At 31.0% G+C, this 10,188-nt stretch overlaps 1 protein-coding gene across 23 annotated transcripts in view; it reads right to left on the bottom strand.

Moving 5' to 3' along the window:
* LOC100573736 (mucin-12) overlaps positions 1 to 10,188 on the bottom strand; it is a 32,809-nt gene that overhangs the window by 15,152 nt on the left and 7,469 nt on the right. The window lies entirely within an intron of this gene.

Below are 10,188 nucleotides of genomic sequence, written 5' to 3'. Positions count from 1 at the left end.
ATTTTATTTTTGAAATCTTTCATTTTTTCGATACTACTGTTTCATTTTATAAAAATATCTATAATTATATACAATTTTCCTATCATTAGCACTTCTATAAAATAGAATAAATATATAAATATATAAAAATAAACAAACACATAAATACCTATTAAAAAATAAAATAGACAAACATCTCGTAATCTCTTCAATAACATTTTGTACGTCATTATCATCTTTGTTGATTTTTAAAGCATTTAAAACATAATTCAAGGCAATATTTTTTTTCTCCTGGATAGTATGTGTAGTACTATTCGTGAGTATACATTCATGAAGATTTCCACGTGTAATTTTGTTTAATAAAGCCATGATTAAAAATAAATATATTATTTAACTATAAAGAAGGATAATATCAAAAATGGTATACACGCAATTTCAATCACCGGTTAAAAAAAATAGCGCAAATATGCGCAGCTAAATTTTATTTAGTATTGTTCACTGGACTTTTCCCAACGAACTGATATAATTTTCATCGTGTAACACGATGAATAAACATAGTAAATATCTACGTTTTTCTTGACATATAAGTTTAATTTAGATTTATCAATAATATTTTATCAAATATAAGGTACACATGCACCTTTATCTTTAATTATATATGTACATATATATCTCATAATGTACTCATATATCACATTTTATAAATACCAATGATAATTACTCGAAAAACTTCTTTCAACAACCGATGAAGTTACGGATGCATATTTAAAAAGCGCCCAGTCATTCCCATTTAAGTCTCCTGGTGATCATTCCATTGACATTGCTTCACCAGTTAAAATGATTGATACTTTTTTTTAAATGATTAAACCACGGTTTTTTCTAAAAAATTTTTTAATTTTTCTTTTATTGCAATGCCTGCCTTGTCAATAGTGTGCTCTACTATATTTTCGACGGATTTCATTGTCGCTATTGATTTATAAAACGGGAGTTTTTGTTAATATTTCTAAGAATGTCCAAAATTCGGTATTCATAATTTTATTAAGAGGAATATTAGCACACATCATTGACTTACATAAATCTTTTGAAAAATCATACTTTATGGTGGAGTTTGAAGACAAAAACAGTTTTGTAGTTGATACCTTCATACGATTTCATTGATGATTTAACGACCACTCATGTTTATTCGTTTTTACATGCTGAGTAACTGCAGTAAATCGTTTTTTGCAATTCACTTTAACTTCACAGACCATACAAAATAGAATAGTAGTACTATTACCAGGGCTTGAAACCGTTTTCAAAACCGATTTCAGAAATCGTTATAAACCGTTTTAAAACCGAAACCGTAATCAAAAACGAAACCGAAAAAAATTGAATACCGGTATTAAATTCAAAACCGAAACCGGAAAAAATTGGATACCGGTATTATAATTTAAAACCGAAACCGAAATAAATTGGATACCGGTATTAAATTCAAAATCGAAACCGTAAGAAATTGGAAACCGGTATTAACTTCAAAATCGAAACCGTAAGAAATTGGAAACCGGTATTAAATTTAAAACCGAAATCTGAAAAAATTGGAAACCGTCATTTTTTTTTTAACTGAAGTGTTTTTAATTACGTAAATTCTATTAATACGCATAATTAATAATCATAATAAAATTGAGATCATAATTAATTTTGTTGATAAACATTTCAATATTCGCAAAATTATTAGTTGCTTTATAAATAGTATTGACATAAATTAAAGTTACTAGCAAATACTATATAATATGTCATATTATGACGATTGACAATACGGAACAAAGAATGATATATACTATATTACTGTCTATTGAAAAAACATTTTCGCCATATTTTAAAACGAAATTTTTAGTTTGTGAAAGTCTCGGCATATTATAAATTGTAAACACTTAGGTAGATTTTACTGAGTACCTACAGACGAATTAATAACGCGCAAAAGTTTTTTTTTTCACGTTTGGAACTTGCAGTGTCATCAGCAGAATGTCTATCTTTGACTAACCATGACCGTACATATTTTTCAGGACAACATTCAGTAAGTGGAGGACCATCGAGTAAATCTGTATAAATATATATGTTCTCCTGTTGATGTTTTTCATTTTGACTTACATGTGATGAACTAATTGGTATCATCCGATTTCTTAAATTATTTGCTAAACCTCTGTATAGTTTGCTCGTATTAATTACGAGCCCATTATGAATGGTAACATTTTTATAAATAGGTATTAAATTCAATCGCTTTTTTAGCGCCGGCTAATTTATGTCCAGGCTCACTTACCATCAAATCAAATACTCTAATTGTTATTCAAATAGCCTTATTGTTGGCTTCTACAAGACTTATATTACGCCTTTGCAAATACTTTTCTCTATATTAAGTATATTATATTAATATTAAATTTTGTTGAAAAGAAATTTTATAATTTTAATCCTCTAATAACTGTAAAGGTATTTTTACGAACCGGAACTCTTAAATTTATGTACGCCGTTCCGGTTCATTTCGAACACTGTATAAAATTATCTAATATAGGTACTTGACCATATAATTCAATTTTGGAAGTATAAAGACATTATTATATAGAACAAATTGCTATAAACGAGTTTTCTACAAAAGATAATAATATTATAAGGTGTTAGACCTTAGTGCAATAAAGATAAATACACTCCGTTAAATTAAGTCAATATAGTGAATATTTAGAAAATATAAATAGGCATAAAATTCCCATAAAAATTGAGAAGTATGCATACAAATCAAATGAAAATTGTGAAATATGTGCTTTTTTCTTAAATTGACATAATACTCGTATGCAAAAAAAATGCATTTTTAATTTTTGAATTTAAACTCGTAATTACTTATATAGAACGGATTTCTAGCTTGGTTCGCTATAAATTTAGTGAATGCAGAAAAATATTCAACTCCTACAACATCCAAGCCCTATAGTAATAACTAATGAGTATCTACTTAATAAGTAGGTAGGTGGACTCGTATCTATTGATGTTTTTATACGGGTGACTAAATAAATATTATGTTACCCATATATTATTATTAATTAGTACCTAATTCATATGACTAATTACGACATACCTATTATTTTTTATTTATAAAAATATGTAGGAAATTCTTTGTAAATATTTTTTTTTCTATATTCTAGTATTCTACGAACTTATAACTTGTATAAATAATATTTAGATAATATGAAAATTCATAGTTAACTTAATTGTGAATAGTATAAGTATATAAGTATAGTATAAATAATATAAGCTGATTTTAAGCTATGTAGATACAAATGAATTAAGTTAAAGTTAAGTGAATTAAAACACCGAACTAGTAAATTAAGTTAATAAGTTAAAAATAACTTAACTTTTAACTTATTAACTCGTTAATGCTTTGGTTATTATACTGGTGTTATATTGATGTTTTTATATTTTTATTCTGACATTTTTCACATTTCTTCTAAATTATTTTATAGTTATTTATACTTGGATATTTATGATTATTTATCAAACTTAATTGACATTAAATCAATTGAATAAATTTACTAAGTGTATTAAATGTATTAATATTTTCAATAATGTACTGTTGGAAATCGATTACTAATAGTTATTGAAGACGATTATCCAGGACAAGAGTGTCACAACCTAAAATAAGAGGCATTTTATGTAAATTATCTTTTCGAAATCATTATAAATTCCATAAAAAAAAAAATATTCATAATAATCATTTATATTAGAATTGGATATTTGTTTTTCATTGCCTAATCATGAATTAAGATAATTTATATGTATTTCATTGGCGTGATACAAAACATAACAATCGTTAAAATATAATTTTTAATATTTTTGAAATAGTGAATTAATAACAAAAATACTATCCATCAAGTTATACTTCAACCCTATTTAGCAATAATTTATATTTTATTATAGGCAACAGACTTATATTCTAAACTCTGTTAAAAATGAAATCATTACCCGGCGGCGACCAGTTTTCCTTCCACGGCGGTTAGATGCCGTCGCCACTACAGCGGGGCGTATACTCTGTGCTATCTAAGAGTGAACCACTCGGCTGAGACATCAGTGAGAGTTTTAAAACAGGTGCCCGATGGCTAACGACTGTCTGCCAATCGCAGAACGCATTGCCATCGTATGGGGGGTTCAGGCACTGTTCGACGGCTCAGTCTGCGTGTGCAATAGTGGTTCACTCTTAGATAGAACAGAGTTTTTTTATAGTGTTGTGTCGTGTGACGAAGCCACGCCCATGCGTACAACTTAGCCGCCGGGTAATGATCTCATTTGGAACAGAGTATAGTAGTATACACTAGAGAAGGAACTCGTGTAACCAAATTAATATTATTTCACCATTTTCACGGAGGTCAAATTTGCACAGATAATTAAATAATACGTACATCTTAGGTATTTAAGTATATTATCTAAATAGCTTGTTCTAAATATAGTGCTCTATAGAATTCTGTGGTATAGGCCGACGTGCAACCTCTTATTCTTTAAATTAATTATTTCCTTTTTTGACATTTTTGGTATGAATGGTTGAAGCTATTATAGACGATTTTTCCTAAATTGATTTCTTTTGAATAAAAGTATAAAATTACATTTTATTTTTATTTTTTGTATCTTTAGGACTTGGTAATTCATCATGTAGGTATTCAGGTAATTTTGATAGCGATAATAAAATATGTCACAAAGATGTAGTGAAGATAGATAAACTTCCAAAAGAATGCACAGCTTTTGTTTTTGATGGAGTTGTATGTACTTCAGATTATGAAATCGTGGCTAGATGGATACCAGAAGATATAGGTAATAAACAATTTATTATTAATATTAGTAAGTACATAGACACATAGTCCTATTTATAGCACATTATAATTTTTGTAATAAATTAGGTGTACTAAAAATAAAATTTTGAATAGTAGCGTTAAATTTGTAGTGTGCGATACCAATTGAGTAATTTAGTAGTATTTTCATTATATAAATGTAATGAGTAATGATTAAAACTAAGAATAATCATAGTATAAGACTTCCATGATAATTGTCTTCAACTATTCCTTTGCTTTATATAAATTGTAAGACGATAATTCGTCGTAGTCGTAATCGGAATTTTTTGAAATATTAATGATTTGTTATGACCTGCCTCAAAGTGTTTATCAAATTCGATCAAAAAAGCGTGTATCAAGCAATTTATATCATCCATCCTGAAGCTAAAAATAAAATAAATATTGGTTATAAAAAATAGTTATCCTAGATTTAAATACCTACATATTTTCAAAAGGGTATTTATTTATTGAATAAATGATTGAAAAATCTAAATACAATTATATTTTTAAATATTTATATTAAAATGTTAATTAAGTATATAATATAACGCCGCTAGAGGTTAAATTGTTTTCAAAGTGAAGATATAACAAAATAAATATTTATATAAATATATAAATTATTTATTATTTATTTTATTAAATTAGTTGATAAATTATATTAGTGATAAATGATAAGCGACAACATGTATCTTTTCTTATTATATCTTTTACATTTCTATACGTATTTATATATATATATATTATATATTAAGCGACCCATGCACTTTGTTGCCCGTATAAAATGACATCTCTAAAAAAAATTAAGACCGTTCAACTCCTTTTGGATGTAACTCGCTGCAGTACGTGTAACTGAGCCACCCTACTTTTTTTAGAATAGCATAAATTTGGATTCTTAATTAGGTGACTAAGGTAATGGTAGTTGACATTAATATGTCTTATGTATGGGGTTAACAAATAAAATGTGTAATGAAAAAAATGCAATGTTAGAGCACCTAAACTCTTCTCGTAGTGGTAGAAACTTGAAATTTGAACCATAGATAAGAATTATTTGCATAAGCAAGGTACTTTTCACCGGTTAGGTTGCCTCCAAAAATTATCAGACCGATCACATAGTTCCATAAAATAAGTTTTGTTTTTGTTGCATGTCATTAGATTACCAATTTAAGTGTATTATTTCAATTGAAAGTATCAATACATATTTTACTAAAGTTTAGAGGAACATAGTTAAAAAACTAGCTAACCAAAATAAATCATTTGATTTGACTATCAACATTTTCAGAGAAAAAAGCTTTACTAGAATCCATTAAAAAAATATAGTGATTACCATTTAAAAAAATAAAGTTGATTTTGCTATTTTTACACCTGCGTTAGTCGGTATAGTCGGATGCCTACCAGCCATCAGGTTGCCTGAGTTACACGTACTAAGGAGTTGAACGATCATCATTTTTTTTAGAGATGCAATTTTATACGAGCAACAAAGTGCACGGGTCGCTTAGTATATAATATATATATACTAGCTGAACCGACACGGCGTTGCCCGTGTGTTAGTTATATATGTTAGTTATATAATAATAGACTACATTGGTTGTTCTTCCTTTTGGAGCAAGAATGACTAAGCTTGTAGGTGAACTAACTCTGGAGCATCCCAGTATCCCACATAAAATTGCCCATGTGTAAAGCAGTCATCACTCAAGTAAATTCCTGCTATCTTCAACGACTGCCCTTGCGACTTATTTATAGTCATTGCACAAGATACCTTGATAGGAAGCTGCAGTCTTTTAAATTTTAATGGATAGTTTGATGATAAAAGTGGTATAAACGTTGATTCTCCTTGAGCACAACCTGTAATTATTGTTGCCTCAATGACATTGTTTTGGAGTGCTTTTATGCACAGTCTAGTACCATTGCAGAGTTTGGGGGGATGAAGATTTTGCAACAGCATAATTGGAGTTCCTACTTAAAGGACTAACCTATGTGCTGGAAAACCAGGGGGATTAAGTGCGTTGAGGAACTCCACAGGATAGTGAACTGTGTCATCTGACTTCAGTACCATGTCTATAGACTTATACTCCATGTCTGTTCCCTTAAATGATATAAGAAGAATTTCATTAATCACAGCTGCCCTGTCATTTTTGGGGGTCAAAATAGCGCGCTCACATAACCAATCCATCGATTTGTTTTTTGTATCAGAAATATCTGGATAAATTTGGACTATAAGTTCTTGTAGTGTGGTAACTACTAAACCTAAATCCTTAGTGATAACCAATTTCCTAGCTAGCTCGGGAAAATCTCCATTTCCTATTTTGAGTAGAAGTCCAGAGAATTTTCCAGCTGTGACATCACCTCCCAGGTAAACCCTCATATTCTTGTTGAGAGATAGTTGTTCTATAAACGGACATAAATAAGAAACTTTTATGCAAGCCTTAACTTCATCTGCTCGACTTCCTCTTGGTATAACCGGTAGAGTTTGCTTAAAGTCTCTAGTTAAAAGAACAGTGACTCCTCCCCTTCCTTCGATATTACTTCATTAATCTTTAAGAGATCTATCAAGTGCCTCAAAATCACTTTTATGCGCCATGGTGCTTTCATCCCAAACAATAAGCTTACAATTGCGAAGCACTTTGGCTATATTACTATGTTTTGGTATATTACACATTGGCGTTTCTATGTTAAAGAGATCGAGAGGAAGTTTGAATGCTGAGTGGGCCGTCCTCCCCCCCCTCCAAAAGCGTAGCAGAAATTCCAAAAGATGCAACAGCCAAAGCAATACTACGATTGCTCCTTACTTTTGTTAAAAGCAAGTTTATAAGAAAAGTTTTTCCAGTTCCTGCAGGAGCATTTATAAAAAAAAACATTTTTCCAGTATCTGATTTAACGCTGTGCATCATCCGGCTATAGACATTGTATTGCTCGTTTGCCCGAGACGGATGACCACTTTAAATTCTTTACAGTTCTTTTGCACTCCATTAATCGTGGTCTTAAATTGTTTGATATAACTGTTTTTTTCATGGAGCATGCTTTGCAATTGTGTGACCAACCCTGGTTAGACGTCAGGAAAATGTGCGTACCTTACGCGTACTTCCCTCTCATCTTCACGTACAAAATAAATTTGTACAAATTGGGCATTCTGATCAGGTTTATGCATAAGACTTCCTACCAAATGATACACCTGGCCTTGAACTTTGAAAGTAAGCATAAATCCTTCTGTTACAATTTTTTTTAGCCCTGAATGATGTCATTTGAAAACAACCATTGTATTTTCGTATAAGGTCCATAAAATGATTATGATATGATATGGGGGTGCCTGTCTATAAGCAGGCTGTTGATAGGCTCCGGCAAATGTTCAAAATATGGAAGCTACACTTTGCCATTATTGCAGCACATTCCGGGGGTTTCTTTTTTCCATTTTAAAGCATTGCAGTATTTGCACTTGTGGTTCATGGAACCAAGAGCTATAGTTTTATCTGCCTCGTAAGCCAGGTCAGGATTGTACGCCATTCCTGAGTTGACCATTATTTTCCATGGAAGTGTCAGTCTTTCAACTTTTCGGCGAGGATTAGTATATCCTATTAGTACTTCAGGATTATCTAGCCGGTACCTGGCAACTGCAGATCTGTTCACTAAAGGATAACGAAGTGCAAATGTCATTGCCGCGTTTTGAAGTTGTTTTTTTCTTATATTGCCAGTGTATCTGGCACGGCGTTTTCTAGGCTTCTTCATGGATAAAGAGAAAGGTGATTGCTGTAATGTGGAGTCTCTTTGAGGGATCAATATTTCTGACTCATGTGGCAGGTAGGCCCCTAGAGAGATTTTGCGTAAAACCCATCCTCAACACAGGGTAACCTTTAATACCAAAACGCTCATATAGCTGACAATTGCGGTAAACTTCAAAAACGTAGTGGAACAATTGTCCAGTGGCCACCAATTCACATAAACCACCATAAGTATAAAATTGAGACATGTCAGTTAAATACTCAGCGGAACTCATATAGTTGTCCCCATTGTTGTTATGAGACATGATAGAAAACTCCGTCCAATTTTTTGTTACGTGGCTCACAATAACCTTGCGTACTTCTCTGGCCATTTACTCAGTGCCGTACATAAAATAGGAGAGCGAATTAAATAAACCGATACCATCTCCTGTAATAAGTACCTCCTGTAATAAGTGAGATACCATTTCCCCATTCACATTTAAAAACTCAAATGTCATATTAAACATTTTTAATGAAAAAAGTTTTATAATTAAGTGATCAATTCAGTTAACGCCAATTTATATAAACTCACGAGGTTTGTAATTCGTGTATCTACTGCACGAAAATAACAAACCAAATTTTATGTGCTAAAAAGCTGAATAACCTGACAACCAAAAGCAGCCATCAATAAACAAAAAGAAATTTTCAATTTCCACCGTGAATCTTAAGATCCTTGTTTGACCACCTCTTTAAATATGAATAATGAATATCAGAAAATCCTTTCTTATTGTACATCTAGATAAATAAAAGAACCACTATTCCAAATATCAAGTATGTACGTTTCATATTTTAAAACCAATTTTATATAATTAAATTAAATATTGCTTGATAGATGGCGCCACTGTTGTATTCTTTCAACCCCCCCTTTTACCCCCCTTAGAGTTCGAATTTTGAAAAATCCTTTCTTAGTGCGCCCTTACATTGATTAAGGAACTTCTGTACAAAATTTCAAGTCTCTAGACCCAGCGGTTTGGTCTGGGCGTTGATGAGTGAATAGGGGTGGTCTCCTATATGTATAATGTATATAGATAATAATAATCTCAAAATCCCTGTTTAAAAACATCCCCCGATGGACCTCTTATTTACCTTTTTTCGAGACAAAATGTAGCCTATCTCATCGTCCGAGATCCAATCTATCTCTGTACCAAATTTCATCACAATCGGATGAATGATTTAGAAATGCATAAAGAACACTGAAAGGTAATCGGGTACAAACATTTATTGTCTTTTACTTTATACATATTATAAATGTCATATATCTTATATATGAAAATCTCGTGTCACAATGTTTGTCCGGAATGCTCCGAAACTAATGGACCGGTCATGATGAAATTTTTTACAACGTGTGTAATTTGGTCCAACTTAAAAGATAGGATAGTTTTCATCGTGAGAGGAGCAACCCTGGTAGGTGCTAAAACGGGAATTTTGAGATTTCAGATCGACATTTTTGTTTTTAAATGGATGCCATGAGTGACGTCGTATAAAATGATTCGTTCTATAAATATAGTGAACATTTAAGTCGTTGCCACGGTAACAAACAAACTATAAACAGACATAATCTCCGGCACCTTTGGAGTTGGATATTTTTTTTTATTAAAAACGCGTAAGTATACATT

The sequence above is a fragment of the Acyrthosiphon pisum genome, chromosome A1 (assembly GCF_005508785.2).
Source record: "Acyrthosiphon pisum isolate AL4f chromosome A1, pea_aphid_22Mar2018_4r6ur, whole genome shotgun sequence".
NCBI classification, from domain to species: Eukaryota; Metazoa; Arthropoda; class Insecta; order Hemiptera; family Aphididae; genus Acyrthosiphon; species Acyrthosiphon pisum.
This window is presented reverse-complemented; position numbering and strand designations above follow the sequence as displayed.